Raw genomic sequence first — 16902 nt, 5'->3', positions numbered from 1 at the left:
ATGTCGCTGAAGTTTTTTGTCTTGCACTCATCAGGACAAATGCAAGAACACCAAATTTCAAACCATCACAACAATCATCAGGGAACAGGGGGGCTGATAGTTACGCCGGTCAGCTCTGATTGGCCGAGGCATTGCTCAGGAGAAAGTAGTGGGGATCTATCAGGTAATTCAAAAAAGGTACAGTCCTATTGCCAAACAATCAGCATCATTTTCCCATCCACTGAGGTTCACAACCATGGGAATTCTGGGTAAAATTTGGGATTGCTAAGGCATTGGTCGAAGGATAGAAAATAACCCTTGCTGACTTGGGGTGGGGCGGGGTAAGGGGAAAGGCTGAGATTAATCCCCCAGGCACTGTTTTTGGCTAGCGGGATTGAGACACAAGGAAATAGGGCAAATTTGCAGAATACATAAAATTTTGTAGGGGCAGCAAATCAGGTAGGGGACAAATGAGTTGACTGAACAGGTGAGTGGGCAAAACAGCAACCAAATAAAAGTTAATGCAGATAAAGTGTATTAGGAAGAAAAATGGGCCACTCATGCTCCACTGCTGGCTGCTCTCATCACATGGTCCCATGGTGCCAAGGTCTCCCGCCATTTTTACTATGGGAAGGACGTGTGTAAGCACAATGAAGTATGTTGCTCTATCCCACTTCTTTGTCTTTCAAACAAAATATCCCTGAGCTCAGCCTGCTTCCTTCCAAGTTTTGCAACACGGCCAGCTCCAAGCTATTGTTGCGGGGTATTTATTTTACTCTCAATGCTCCCTGTATTGCTCCAGATCTTTTCAGGCATAGCTAGTAGCGAGCTTCTTTTCAATATTAATTTCTCCGAAATCTTTGTTTAAATTTCAGTTCTTTCGAATGGTTGCTACTGATATTTGGCACACCTCCAAATGGCACAGCTGTAGATATACCACCATCACCAGCTTGGGGCACAGCTCCGTCACCAGTTTTGGAGCAACAATGTTTTCATCTTCTTAATCCTTTTCGGATGTCTGCAGCATGGATTGCTGATTTTTGAGGTTTTTTTTATCCCTCTGGGGAGTCTGCCGGCTGGTTCTACCCACCTTGTCGCCAGTTTTCTTTCTGGTATTTTTAAGGGATAAGTTTCTAGACCCACAAAGCTACAGACAAACGAGTTTTCTTGGAAAGGTGTTTACTTTACATGCTGTTAGGATAAACTGCCCGTTTGCCTCCATAAACAGCTGATGATGTCCTTAACACAACATGTGATTAAACTCTTAAAAGTGACTTTGTTCGAATTCGGAATAAACGTAAGTACACAACAGGACTGAACCATTTTTCTCACCCACAAGTATTTTTTGACATTGCACTTTTCAAATTCCTGAGGATATACAAACGTTCTTTCAAGTCCAGAGCCAACGAATCACTTCTTGCAGTGGAGTGACTGTTAAATAGGCAATGCCTATTTAGCACCCGCACTCCAAATGCCTTGAGATTAATCTGTGCACAGAATCGCTACAGCACGAAAGGAGGCCATTTGGCCTGACATGTCTGTGCCAGCCCTCCAAATGAGCAATGTACCCAGTGCCATTTGCCTGGCCTTCTCCCCAGAACCCTCCACTGTCTTCTTTTCCAGATAATAATCTAGGTCCTTCTTGAATGCCTTGGTTGAACCCACCTCTACCACATTCTCAGGCAGTCCAATGGCCAGTCTTCAACTAGCCGTTACATAAAAAAATCAGGGACGAAGTAGAAATGGTCGAAAGCTTCAAGTTTTTAGGTGTCCAGATCACCAACAATTCGTCCTGGTCCCTCCTGCTGACACTGTAGTTAAGAAAGCCCACCAACACCTCTGCTTTCTAAGAAAACTAAGGAAATTTGGCTTGTCAGCTACGACTCACCAATTTTTACAGATGCATCATAGAAAGCATTCTTTCTGTTTATATCACAGCTTGGTATGGCTCTTGCTCTGCCCAAGACCACAAGAAACTATAAAAGGTCATGAATGTGGCCCAATTCATAACGCAAACAAGCCTTCCATCCATGACACTGTCTACACTTCCCACAGTCTCAGCAAAACAACTAACATAATTAAGAACCCCACGCAACCTGGACATTCTCTCTTCCACCTTCTTCCATTGGGAGAAAGATACAGTTTCTGAGGTGACGTAACAGCCAACTCAAGAACGGACCTACCTTGCATTAAAGTTGATCTTTTTCTGCACCCTAACTATGACTGTAACACTATATTCTGCACTCTCTCCTTTCCTTCTCTATGAACGGTATGCTTTGTCTGTATAGCACGCAAGAAACGATACTTTTCATCTTACACCAATACATGTGACAAAAATAAATCAAATCTTTCGCTCAGGTCACCATTAAATCTGTGCCGTCTTGTTTTCAATCTTTCCAGCAATGGGAAGAATTTCTCCTTGTTTACTCTGTCCATACCCCTCATGATTTAGAATACTTCCACTAAATCTCCTCTCAACCTTCTTTTCAGCAAAGGAAATCAATCCAACTTCTTCAATCTATCTCGCAAGGTCCCATAGACAGCAATGAGACTACAATAGGACACACACACACACGCAAAACACAAACACACACACACAAGACATACACACATATGCAAAACACACACACATGCAAAACACATGCACAACACACACATATATGCACATACAGGCAAAACACATGCACTTACATGCAAATCACACACTCATGCACACACACACACACACACACACACTCTCACAAGTGTTGGAGTTGAGTTGGGAAATTCTGCTGTATTCCAGGCACTTGCTGGGAAACAGAGATTCCAAAGTCTTGCAAATTGGCCTCAGCCAATGGCCTTGCCTATAATTGCAGCCCATTCTGTCATCACCTCCAGGGACATCTTGTTCCTGGGGCAGCTGACGTGAGGAATTGATGAGCTAATAAAGGACTGGGATGCTTGAGACCTTTAGATAACCCTGTGCCTGGACAGCCAGCAATTTCCATTATTTACAACAGACCCTCAGAGCACTGGTGACCATTTTCGAATGGGTTTTTCACTCAAAGAGCAAGGCATCCCCCAGCACAATGTCCTGCTCCCAAAATCCCCATCCCATTTGCTTTTACAATACTGGGTTGGGTGGGACATGGAAGAATCAAACAACAGCAAAGACTTGAGGTTTTGTGCTTCCCCTGTGAGCTCACTGCATTTTAAAATAATATAGTAGACATGGAGAAACAGCAGACTCGCCTCAATCTCTTTCCTTTCCTTAGCCTTCTCATTGGACAAGGTGGAATCAATAACACTAAGAATGTTCCTGTAGCAACTGAATGTGACTTCAACTGAAGGGGAGTGGATTTGGGAGAATACCAATTGGAGACCCAGTTTTCAGGTTGTAGAAACATAGAAACTAGACACAGAGGCGGCACGGTGGCACAGTGGGTTAGCACTGCTGCCTCACAGCACCAAGGACCCGGGTTCAATTCCTGGTTTGGATCACAGTCTGTGAGGAATTTGCATGTTCTCCCTGTGTCTGCATGGGTTTCCTCTCAGTCCAAAGATATGATGGTTAGGTGGACTGGCCATGCTAAATTGTCCCTTAATGCCTGGGGTAGTAGCTAGGGTGGGATTCTGGGGATAGGGCCTGGGTGGGATTGTTATCGGCGCAGACTCAACAGACCGAACGGCCTCCTTCTGCACTGTCGGATTCTATGATTCTAGGAGTAAGCCATTCGGCCCTTCAAGCCTGCTTGGCCATTCATTCTGATCACGGCTGTTCTGATTGTGGCCTTAAGTCCACTTTCCTTCCTCGCTGACTCTCTTGTTGGTCAAGAATTTATCGAACTCCGCCTTAAAAATATTCAATGGTCCTGCCTCCATTGCTCTCTGGGAAAGGGATTTCCATAAATTCACAAACTTCTGAGTGAAAACATTTCTTCCCATCGGCATCTTAAATGGGAAACCCCCTTCTTTTTAAACTATGTCCCCATGTTCTAGTCTCTCCCACAAGGGGAAACATCCTTTTGGCATCCATCCTGTTAAATCCCCTCGGGATTTTATACGCAGGGGGGCAGTGATATAATAGTACTGTCACTGGACTAGTAATCCAGCTTCACGTTCTGGGCACCCGGATTCGAATCCTGCCACAGCAGATGGTGAACCCACGTCAGTCCCTGCCTGAAATGGTGACCCGCTATAATGGGTGGGTGCGCACGCTCCCACCATCATTTGACGCTGGCGGGAAAATTACTTTGTCGCTCCCACTGTACGCTTTCCCCACACCCAGGGTGGTTTGGGGAGGGGGGTTAGTGGAGGTCTGAAAAATTCATGGATATGTAGGAAATAGGTAGAGCAGATTATTCAGCCGCTCAAAATTCCTCTGTCATTCAGTTAGATCCTGGCTGAGGCTACCTCGCTCCCATTCCCTCGCACTAGACCATATCCCTCGCTGTCTTTACATTTTAGGATTCTATCAATCCCCAAACTGAACTTACTGAATGACAGAGTCTCTACAGCCTCCGGGGTAGAGAATTCCAAAGATTCGTCAGCCTCGGAATACATTCTTCCTCATCTCGGTCCTAAATGGCCTCACTCTTGCTCTGTGTCCCCTGATTCCAGACTCCAGCCCACCACCCCCCCAGCCCAGGGGAAACATCCCTCTTGCATCAACTTTGTCGAGCCCAGTCAGAATTTCGTATGTTTCATTGAGATCGTCCCTCATTCTTCTAACTTCCAGAGAATTCTCCAGACTGCAGCGGGTAGGTACAAGACTGGGACCGCCCTGAGGTCATGAAAGGTGCTATATAAATGCAACTCCCTTCAGTGATTAGAAAGTGGATTTAATCACACCTCACCATGACAGCACCATGATGCTACCGCGATATTGTCCCCTGTTCAACATTAATCTGGTCTATTCCCAAACTTTTGATACGGACAATTGTGAAACAACGCTTCTACTCCCTCAGGCGACTAAGGAAATTTGGCTGCAACTCCCACGAACGTTTACAGATGCACCATAGGAAGTATTTTCTCTGGTTGTATCACAGCTTAGTATGGCTCCTGCTCTGACCAAGACCACAAGAAACTATAAAAGATCGTGAATGTAGCCTAATCCATCACGTAAACAGTTCTCCATCCATTGACGCTATCTACACTTCCAGCTTCCTTGGCAAAGCAGCCAGTGTAATTAAGGACCCCACGCACCCTGGACATTCTCACTTCCTTCTTCTTCTGTCAGGAATATGATACAGAAGTCTGAGGTGATGTACTAGCTGACAGGGCGGCATGGTGGCATAGTGATTAGCATTGCTGCTTCACAGCTCCAGGGACCTGGGTTCAATTGCCAGCTTGGGTCACTGTCTGTGTGGAGTTTGCACATTCTCCCTGTGTCTGCGTGGGTTTCCTCCAGGTGCTCCGGTTTCCTGCCATAGCCCAAAGATGTGCAGGTTAGGTTGATTGGCCAGGCTAAATTAACCCCTAGTGTCCTTGGATGTGATAAGTTAGAGGGATTAGTGTGAAGTTGTACGAATGAAGTAATGGCATGATGGGAAAATTGGTCAACTATTTGGTACAAAATAAGGAAAACTGACTCTGAATAACCTAAGACACGAATAAGGCCGGAGAAGGTCAAGGCCTAATAAGGCTGACTCCACATAACATAAGACAAGGTCAGGGATGAAGGAGTCACCGACCTTCTTCTGTTCTATCAAAGGACAAGATAAAGGTATGACTGATGAGACAATGAGTTCTAGGAGGTCAGCAGGCTGTACCATGATTTATGACATTGCTTATGATGCTATTATAGATCAAATTTCTGAATAAGCTCTAGTCACACAAACTGATAATGATTATGTATAAATACTGAACTGATTCATTATGTTAGCGCGGACTTGAGAAGGAATTAGCAAGTCGTAACGACAGCTCTCCAAACTCAAGTTTTTGCCAATACTGCATGCAGTCTTTCAGAAATAAAGACAAGTTATTTTGTCGGAACGAACTTTGTTGAGTCTTTCTACCACAGTCAAGAAGCAGGAAAATTTCTACTTCAACATTAGCAGGATAACTAAGTGGGGATAGGGCCTGGGTGGGATTGTGGTTGGTGCAGACTTGATGGACCGAATGGCCTCCTTGTACACTGTAGGGATTCTATAGTTTAATTAACTCACGAACAGCTTCTTTCCTGCTGCTGCCGTGACTTCTGAATGGACCTACTTTGCATCAAGTTGATCTTTCTCTACACCCTAACTATGACTGTAACACTACATTCTGCACTCTCACTTCCTCCTCTATGAACACTATGTTTTGTCTGTCTAGTGCGCAAGAAACAGTACTTGTCACTGTATGATACATGTGACAATAATAAATCAAATCAAATTGAAACAAAATCAAGAACATCCAAAATTCCGCATTCTGACAACAAAATCCCAAATCCTTAATCAGGCCTCCAAAAGCAGCGGAATCTCACAGTCCCTTGTAGTTAGTGGACATGACTGACTCCGATTTCAACTCCACTAAATCAGTGTCAGTCTAAGAATACTGAGCTGGGCTCCATCACTCAACAACATTTTTTACTACCATGCTCCAAAGGAGAGGGCTTTTTCCTATTACTCCAACGCAATAGTTTATCATCTTGACATTAAAGCACCAGAGTGGGCCACAACCTTCCTCTTTCCTCACAAGAATTATTGCGTAATCCTGGTCTCATTGCCTTTACCCATGCGTTACTGCACACCATCTCTCTCTCACTTGGTGTAGCCTGTTTTTTTTTATTCCCCAGAGCCCTCCTCAGTCAGTGGGAAACAGAAAGGCAGCGCGTTATTGCTAATGGATCACCTTTATGAACAGGATTCAAGGAGTGGAGGAGGCATTGGGCCCATCCTGCCTCTGCTAGCCCACTCGTCCTCTCCCTTGGCTGGAGGGTCACCTCGCACAGGGCATGGACCGAGCAGTCATACCGCGCTGGTTTCCAGCCGCACAAAGATCAACCGTCTGAGGAGAGGTGTAATGGCAGCTATGCAATTCCAGCCTATTTAGCGTCTGCATTCCTGAACGCCCTGGGGTTCGAGTGAGCTGCAAATGAGCATCCCCCTTCACAATTACAAATGCTTCTGTCAACTGGATGATTCCATCAAGCTGCAACTCAAATCGGGACCAGGGGTCATAGAATCTCTACAGTGCAGAGGAGCGTCACCTGGGGCTTGCAGAGGCCACCGAGTCTGCACCAAACACAATCCCACCCAGGCACTATTCCCGTAACCCCACATCTTTACCCTAGCTAATCCCCTGACACTAAGAAGCAATTTGGCATGGCCTAATCCACCTAACCCGCATACCTTTGGACTGTGGGAGGAAACCGGAGCACCCGGAAGAAACCCACGCAGACACAGGGAGAACGTGCAAACTCTAGATATAGTGACCCGAGACCGGAATTGAACTCGGGTCCTTGGCGCTGTGAGGCAGCAGCACTAACCACTGTGCTACCGTGCTGCCTCAATCTCGCCCTTTCCGCCCCAGGACTGTCAGTTCAAACAATCAATGGTCAAGCCTGACCTTGCGTGACAAAGATCGCCATGGAAACCGCAAGATGCTGGGGGGAGCAGTTTTTTTTCTTTTAGCTGCAGTGGACCAGAAATAGCTGCGAGCTGCTAACTCCAGTCAGATTGGGACAGGATTCTGCCCTCCACAGTTCTCCCTTCCCAAGGCTGTCGATTAATTCAGGCTGCAGGGCGAGGGTCGCCTCGGAGGGCAGCCCCTGTACAGGTCAGCGGGGACCTCGGCAAGGCGTTCAGGAATCCCAGCCTCCCAGGGACGGTCAGAGAGTGAGGGACTGCAGCCCCCTCAGGTCGGGGGTCCGGGTGAATCAATATCCCAGACAGGTCAGGCTTGACCATCTTGAGTAGAAGTGCCTGGAGGTGATGGTTTGCGTTCCTTCAGCCTGAGTTACAGCACTTCAGTGTTGAAGTCTGGTAACAAATTTGGAAATATGTACAGCCAAGGACTATAATTGTTAAACTGGCCTCTGGACAACGAGCCGAAGGGTCTTATTCGAATACTTGAATGATAACATAATACTGAGGAATCACAAAGTCAAAGAATCCTACAGTGCAGAAATAAGCCATTCGGCCCATCAATTCTGCACTGACTCTCTGACAGAGCATCTTACCCATAATTCCATGCATTTACCTTGGCTAATCCCACTAACCTACACATTTTTGGACACCAAGGGGCAATTATGCACTTAACCTGCGCATAGAAACATAGAATCCTATAGTGCCGAAGGAGGCCACTTGTCCCATCGATCCTGCACCGACCACAATCCCACCCAGAGCCCTATCCCCAAACTCCATGCATTTACCCTAGCTAGTCTCCCAACGCTAAGGGGCGATTTAGCATGGCCAATCCACCTTACCCGCCCATCTTTGGACTGTGGGAGGAAACCGGCACACCCGGAGGAAACCCATGGAGACACAGGATGAATGTGCAAATTCCACATAGACAGTGACCCAGGAATCAAACCCAGGACCCTGATGCTGTGAGGCAGCAGTGCTAACTGCTGTGCCACCTGGAGGGAACCCATGCAGCTATGGGGAGAATGTGCAAACTTAAAAGAGAATGTTTCTCAGAACATGGCGAATGATTAGGGAGTGGGATTAATTGAATAGACGTTTCCAAGATCTAGCAGTGCCACAATGGGCTGAATGGCCTCTTTCCGTGCTGTTCCATTCTAGGATTCCATTCCTTGGGTGCACAGAGCCAACGACATGATTATTTCCCTTCACAAGAGTAAATATAATTTGTTTTGGCTCTGACTGGGTCAGAAACCTCAGACAGCGTCACAATATTCCATGAAGGGTGAATTCCGGACAAAACTCTATGAGCCATGGAAATCTCCTCCATGGATGAAGGAGACCATTCATTTCAGGAGCCAAAACAATCTTTTACCAGGGTTGCTGGATTTGAATTTAGTTCAAGTTAATCCCTTCTTTAAGTTACACTCCCGGAGTATCTCTCTCTATCCCTTTGTCCAAAGTGAGGAGGTCAGATTAGTTCAAACTTGCTTCCCCGTACTCACAGAGGGGGCCACATCAGCTTGATGTTATTCCCAGGAGTCTATATTCATTATTTTTTGCCACCTGTTTCACATTCTTTACTTCTTGCAAGCTCATTTCTCTCACCCGCAGTTTGCGGCATTGGGGCAAAAGTTGTTGGTCATGTTTATTTGACCCCTGACTGACTGTGCTTCAAGTGTAGCTTTGAAGACACCTGGTGCTTTCTGGAAAGCTTCACTCTCACTTACTTCCTCAACCATATCTTTAGCTCCATAGAACTCTGTAGAGGGAAAGTCCACTGGGACTCTGGATGTGCAGAACAGTTTGAATAGAATTTGCTTCTTGGTGTGTTCTGCAATGCGATGGCGTGCACTCTCACCTCAAGAAGCTGAATCTCCCAATCGGTGCAAGGCTGGGCTCAGCGAATCTGCAATCTGACCACAGCTAATTGGAGATTTCTCAGGAATGCTAAAAAATAGCGACCATACCAAAATCTTTCTGTTGAGTTCACCTTGTTTAGGTTGGTGGCTCTCTCATCTCTGAGTCCAATGGTTGTGGGTTCAAGTCTCACCCCAGAGACTCAAGCACAAAGTCAAGGTTCAGTCTGCAAAGCCACAGCAATGGAGTGATTGTCATAAATCATAAATCCTTCAGTACAAAAGGAGGCCATTCGGCCCATTGAGTCTGCACCAATCACAATCCCATCCAAGCCCTATCCCCCATGCATTTACCCTAGCTAATACCCCTTGACACAAAGGGGCAATTTAGCATGGCCAGTCCATCTGACCTGCACATATTTGGTCTCTGGGAGGAAACCCATGCAGACACAGGGAGAATATGTAAATTCCACACAGACAGAGTGATCCAAGCCAGGAATCGAACTCAGGTCCCTGACGCTGTGATGCAGCAGTGCCAACCATTATTTCCAAGGATCTATCTTTCAACCTGAGATGTTAATCTGAAGCCCCATCTGTCCTCTTGTGTGGGTGCTAAAGATCTCATGGCAGTGTTCAAAGAAGAGCAAGAGAGTTCTTCCCAGTGTCCTGACCCAGGAACAGCATCACGAAACATGCAAACCTACAAACATACGAGTTAGGAGCAGGATTAGGCCATTCAGCCCTTTCAGCCTTGTGCCCCCATCCAATAAGACAATGGCTGATCTGATTGTGGACTCAACTCCACATTCCAACAACCCCTGATCACACTTGACTCCCTTGTTAGTCAAGAACCTGTCTACTTTTGCCTAAAAAATATTCATTGACCCGGCCACCACTACTCTCCGAGGAAGAGAGTTCCAAAGATTCACAATCCTCAGATAGAAAACATTTCTTCTCATTTGGCCATGCTAAATTCTCTCTGTGTACCCGAACAGGTGCCAGAGTGTGGCAACAAGGGGATTTTTTTACAGTAACTTCATTGCAGTGTTAACGTAAGCCTGCTTGTGACAGTAATAATTCAATAAACTTTAACTTTTAAATGGGAGGCCCCTTATTTTCAAACCACCTCCTCTAGTTCTAGACTCTAAACAGGCGATTTGACCGTCATAATATTGCTGTTTGTGGGAGCTTGCTGTGTAACCAGCTGGCTGCCTTCTTTCCCGCATGACAACAGTGACCATACTTTCAAAAATGCTTTGCTGGTTGCAAAGCACTTTGGGACATCCTGTGATTGTGAGAGATGCTATAGAAATGAAACTCATTAAAAAAACACAAAGACTAGAATTTCTAACTCTAAGTTTCCTGTACACATTTATATAGAAATATAGAAACTAGAAGCAGGAGTCAGCCACTTGGCCCTTCGAGCCTGCTCTGTCACTCATTCTGATCATGGCTGATCATCAAATTCAATATTCTGATCCTCTCCCTTCCCCTCATATTCCTCGATCACTTTAGCCCCAAGAGCTATATCTAATTTCTTCCTGAAACTACACAATGTTTTGGCCTCAACTACTTTCTGTGGTAGTGAACTCCACACATTCACCACTCTCTGGGTGAAGAAATTTGTCCTGGCCTGGGATCAAAGGTTATGGGGAAAAAGCAGGATTAGGCTACTGAATTGGACTATCCGCCATGATCATGATGAATGGCTGAGCAGGGCTCGAAGGGCCGAATGGCCTCCTCCTGCTCCCATCCTCTACATTTTGAAATGGTTTACCCCTTATTCTGATTTGACTTGATTTATTGCCACATGTATTAGCAGAAAAGTATTGTTTCTTGCGTGCTATACAGACAAAGCATACCATTCATAGAGAAGGAAACGAGAGAGTGCAGAATGTAGTGTTACAGTCATAGCTAGGGTGTAGAGAAAGATCAACTTAGTGCAAGGTAGGTCCATTCAAAAGTGAAATCCTCAAACTATGACCCCTAGTTCTGGACTCTCCCACCATCAGGAACATGCCTCCTGAATTTACTCTGTCTAATCATTTCACATCAAATATCTTCCAATTTGGTCAAGTTTTTGCAGTGAGTTGTGAAACCTTTTTGACTGAGAGGGAAGAACAAAAGCTGATTTCAGTCAGCCCTTTTTTTTTTGGCGCGCGTTGGCCGGAACATCACCGGCACGTCCACCCGGAGAACAGTCTTCTCCGTTGACCTTGAGCGGGATCGTACGAACCCTGGGCGGGCGTGCCGGTAAAATTCCGCCCACTGGGGTTCAATGGACGTCATTCGAACAACCTTGATTCTGCTCAGCGTGACTGCACACGATAAGGAGAGAAGATCAACATTAAGTTGCAGAGTCGGTTTGTTCCTGCATCAGATCGGACTCGCTCTGCATATCAACGTAGACCGTGATTTAAAAAAAAGCACATCGTCAATCGGTGTCATAGGGAGTGCTCTGTAAAAGCTGGAAATCCTACACAAGTATCAGCTGTATTGTATATCATGACGATTCCTAGTTCATTAGATGCCGTTACAGCGCCGAACCAAATTATGCAGCGCAAGAAAACAGGAGAGGATAAGAACAATTCAGTGGCATGTGTAATGACACTAAATATCTGTTTCAGTGATTAATTAGACCCCTGAAAACGGTAAGAGTTTCTACTATTTAAAATTCATTACGGTGGCTATCATTAATTCCCGCTCATCAATGAAAACTGTGATTAGCATGCCATGTACCTTTCCAACACGTACTCGAGGAGGATATTTCAGCACTAAATTGGATATCGGGTGAATGTGCCCTTTTTTTTGCGTCCTCTCCAAGCGATAACTCTCACTTTGCTTTGAGACTTAATCAATCCACTTCAGCAAGGGTGAAATGTTATGTTATAATTGGCCTGTTTTTGATTGTGCCAACTTAATCTGCTGCTCGGCATAGCTAATGAGCTCTGAAGCCTCCACCCAGGCCCTGCGCTTTGTCGAGGTGGAGCCTGCACTCCCCCCTTCGTCCCACCAGGCCCTCCATCGAACCAACTGAGCAGTGACTCCACCTGCCACCCCCCCCTCCCCCACCAAACCTCCCCTCCCCACCCCACCCCACTCGCCCATCCCCCAACAAGTTACAAATGCACGCTGCATTTCTGCATAACATTTATAAATGGAATAAGAGTCACCCTCGTTATTTCTTTCCTGATCTTTCTAGAGTCGGGGAGGGCTGTTGAAGCAGGTGTCCGAGCTAAGTGCCTGCGCATTTAACAGACCAACAGGACTGGGAGGTGATGGAACACCTCCCCGTTTGACCTCTTTACTTCCCAGAAGCATTGATGGAATAATTTGATGTTTGTTAAAGCGCTGGAGGCCTTTTTGTTAAAATACAAAACGGAGTCTTGCTGCTGGCCTTTTTGAAGTTTATTCGTTGCATGCCAACATCCCTGGCAAGGCCAGCATTTATTGCCCATCCCTAATTGACCCTTGAGAAGGTGGTGGCAAGCCACCTTCTTGAAACGCTGCCGTCCCTGAGATGTTGGTACATTTTCTTTTATTCATTTGTGAGACACGGCATCGCTGGCTGGCCAGGATTGTTGTGGTTTTGGAAGGTGCTGCCTAAGGAACCTTGGTGAATTGCTACATTTTTATTTATTCATTCGTGGGACATGGGCGTCGCTGGCTGGCCAGGATTTATTGCCCATCCCTAGTTGCCCTTGGAGGGCAGTTGAGAGTCAACCATGTTGCTGTGCCTCTGGAGTCACATGTAGGCCAGACCAGGTAAGGATTTCCTTCCCTGAAGGACATTAGTGAACCAGATGGGTTTTTCTGGCAATGGCTCCATGGTCATCAGTAAATTTTTAATTCCAGATGTTTTTTATTGAATTCAAATTCCACCATCTGCCATAGTAAGATTCAAACCCGGGTCCCCAGAACATTAGCTGAGTTTCTGGATTAATAGTCTAGTGATAATATCTCTAGGTCATCGTCTCCCCAGTACTGTAGTCAGTTCTTTCCAAATATGTACCTTATTCAGGATATTTGTAAAGGTAGATTATGTAATTTACAATTTGCATTGAATAGTTAAACCACAAACCCAATTTGATATTTTGCCACTGACTGTGGCACCTCAAGGTGTGTCATTGCACTACAGATTATGTTTACAATATTCATTTTATATCAAAAATACAGGCCCCCGGGAGCTTTACACAGCTTCCAACCCCTCGAATTTATGATGGTGTCAGGCAGGCGTCTTTTCCGAATGAGCTTTTACACTGGCTGCCCCAAGCTTTAGTGGATCACTCAGCGCATGGAGTCCCCGACCTTGGAACGCACCAGTATACAACACTCTGTCATCGAAGGCGCTTTGCACTGAAGGAGCAGCAAGTTGCAGACAGCCTGAGTGGATGATCATCAGGCCACAGCTGATGTTTATCTGGTTTGTGCGTCCCTGGGAGCAGCCCAGAAAGCGCAGAGTCCAGCATCACAGAGCAGCTCGGGATGACTGTGTGTGTGGTTCGATATTACCCAATCCTTGCCAGGCTACTTCAGTGGGTAGTTCAGAGTTAACCACATTGATATGGGTCTAGAATCGAGCATACATTTGGTAAGGATGGCCAATTTCCTTTGCCAAAGGACATTAGTGAACCAGATCACAAGTTACTCCTGTTCCCTTTTCACTCCAGAATTGTTTACTTAATTAACCGACTTTTTAACAAAAAGTTTACTGCATCCTTAAAGTTACAAAGCCAATGTTCAGAGTGGACCAGGAAAACATTCCTTACTTGCTCCAAAAAACCAAATTAAATCCAATTCATGGTGCCCACAAGAGAGACAAGCAAGATCCACACTGACAAGATAAGGCATCTTCAGTTTGATCTGAGGCTTGATCTGAGCCAAAAGGTCGAGCAGCGATTAACTGATTTTAAATTCTCCAGTGACCCTGGTGGGATTTTAACTCATGTCTCTGGATTGCTGCTCCTGTAGTATATACCATACCCTCAGGCACTTTTCAATCTGTACACCGCACTTCCCATCATTGTCTAACACAAATCCCAGGTCACCCCACACTTGGCTTGCATGAGGCACATGCAGTTGAGTGACATTTAAATGGGAATTCAGTGCAGGTGCCAGCTATTGCTGTGCAACAGAGAGGATGCAGCAAGAATATCAATGTGAGGTTATACATATGGATGACCCAATAATACACAGGGGGAGAAATCTGCAACTGCAGACTGGGAGAAATTCCAACTCACTTCCCCCGCTGCGCGCTTGGTAATTGAACACCCACGATTCTATAGTTTAAAACAAATCAATCTGCCTCCTAATGAAGACAGTTTTGCCACAGATTTGTCACAACTTGTCACGGGCCATTTACAAAAGGTTAAAAACAAGAGTCAGTTCACAAAGGACAAGAGATTGTGTGAGTTTTGGACTGGAATTTCAAGCACTGGAGCAACATGGATGAGCTTATTCCTTTTGGCATCTCACACCTGTAATTCACAGAATGATAGAACTGTTACGGCGCAGAAGGAAGGCCATTTGGCCCATCATGTCTGCACTGGCTCTCCAAACCAGCATCGTAGCTTAGCGCTGTTGCCCTGCCTCCTCCTTGTAACCCCTGCACATTGTTTCCATTCAGGTGATCATCAAAGCAAAAGGTAAAGTCGCCATAGTCCCAGATGACCATAAGCTGGCTGGTGGTGATGTTAACCTGAGGATCACCACAGCACAGACAAGGGGCAAGGTTGAGGAGGCCTTTCATGAATAACCTCTATCCTCTTGACTGTCTCGATTGAACCTGCCTTGACCACACTTCCAGGCAGTGTGTTCCACTCAAAATGAAGAAGTTTTTTCTCACATCATGTTTACTTCTTTTGCAAATCACTTTAAATCTGTGCCCTTTCATTCTTGATCATTTCCTGAGCAGGACCAGTTTCTCCCTCTCTGTCCAGCCCTCTCATGATTTTAAACATCTCTATCAAATGTCTCTTTGGCCTTCTTCTCTCCATGGAGAACAGTAAAAGTTAAAGATTATTTATTACTGTCATAAGTAAGGCTTACATTAACATTGCAGTGAAGTTACTGTGAAACTCTCCCAGTCGCCACACTCCTTTCAACACGCCTTTCAGACTGTGGGAGGAAATTGGAGCACCTGGAGGAAACCCACGCAGACATGGGGAGAACGTGCAGACTCCACTCAGACAGTGATCCAAGCCAGGAATCGAACCTGGGTCCTTGGTGCTATGCCCGGTGGGGTTTTACACTTTGGTAGCTTCAGCGTCGCTGATGCTAATGTTTTGTTTCCACATTTTATTTAAATACTGTTGTTTCACTACCCGCACCTCGTACACATGGAGTTTTCTTCCTGGAACAGGTCGTTTGTCTGTTGCCAGGGGCTTGAGGGGTGCCTCTCCGCACAAACATAGCTGACCAAGGGTCATGGCTTTCCTGTGAAATGGTGTTGGAGCAAATTGCTTTTGGGATTTGATTTTACAGTTCCTCAGCTACAAACCTCATCATGAATTTAGCAGCCAAGGATCAGCATCCGTAGCTAATTGGGCCAGACTTTAAAGTTCCACAGAATAATGGTTTCAATACACTTTTTAATATATATGTAGAGAGCGAGAGAGACAGAGAGGCCTGAAAGGACTCTGGGTCACGCAAGGGGAGAGAAACCTGTTGTTTCAGAAACATCCTGAAGTGCTTCACCTTCAACTGGAGTCATCAAATCCTAGCGTCCCTACAGTGCAGAAGGAGGCCATTCAGCCCACTGAGTCTTCACCGAACACAATCCCACCCAAGTCCAATCCCCATGAACACATACATTTATCTTAGTTAGTCCCCCTGACACTAAGGGGCAATTTGGCATGGTCTATTAATCAAACCTGTACATCTCTGGACGGTGGGAAGAAACCGGAGCACCCGGAGGAAACCCACACAGACACGGGGAGAATGTGCAAACTCCACACAGACAGTGACCTAAGCGGGAATTGAACCCGGATCCCTGGCGCTGACAGGCAGTAGTGCTAACCACTCACTGTGCTATTGTGTCACTTATTGAACACCAGCTGAGGACCATATCCCGGTGATGGAGAACAGGAAAAGTGCAGCAGCAACACTTGTATTTTGTTAATACACTGACAGCTCTATATTTGAGAAATGATTGGAGTAAATGATAATACCTGGATTTATATAGCATCTTTGATGATCTCAAGACATCGCAAAGCACTTCACAGCTAATGAAGTACTTTCGTAATGTAGGAAACCTCTTGATTTCTAACTACTGTATGGTTGTATTTGTTCACTTTCTGTATTTAGTTAAAAGAGGGAATCACAATGAGACGTACTGGCATCTGGCAGTCCAGAGAAGGTTCACTCAGTTTATCCTGGATATGGAGGGATTTTCTTATGAGGAGAGCTTGAGTGGCTTGGGTCTGTACTCATTGGAATTTAGAAGAATGAGAGGCAACTTTATTGAGACATATAGGGTGGGATTTTCTGGCCTCACTCAAGCGAGACTGGAAATTCCT

The 16902-nt window shown here is 45.6% G+C and overlaps 1 protein-coding gene and 1 pseudogene across 5 annotated transcripts in view; both read right to left on the bottom strand.

The window, feature by feature from the left end:
* smyd3 (SET and MYND domain containing 3) overlaps nt 1-16902 on the bottom strand; it is a 664143-nt gene that overhangs the window by 255893 nt on the left and 391348 nt on the right. The window lies entirely within an intron of this gene.
* The window catches only part of LOC145350678 (small ribosomal subunit protein uS5-like), a 91218-nt pseudogene that overhangs the window by 16331 nt on the left and 57985 nt on the right, over nt 1-16902 (bottom strand).

Source organism: Carcharhinus amblyrhynchos, chromosome 12 (genome assembly GCF_965287045.1).
Source record: "Carcharhinus amblyrhynchos chromosome 12, sCarAmb.v2.hapA, whole genome shotgun sequence".
Taxonomy (NCBI): domain Eukaryota; kingdom Metazoa; phylum Chordata; class Chondrichthyes; order Carcharhiniformes; family Carcharhinidae; genus Carcharhinus; species Carcharhinus amblyrhynchos.
This window is presented reverse-complemented; position numbering and strand designations above follow the sequence as displayed.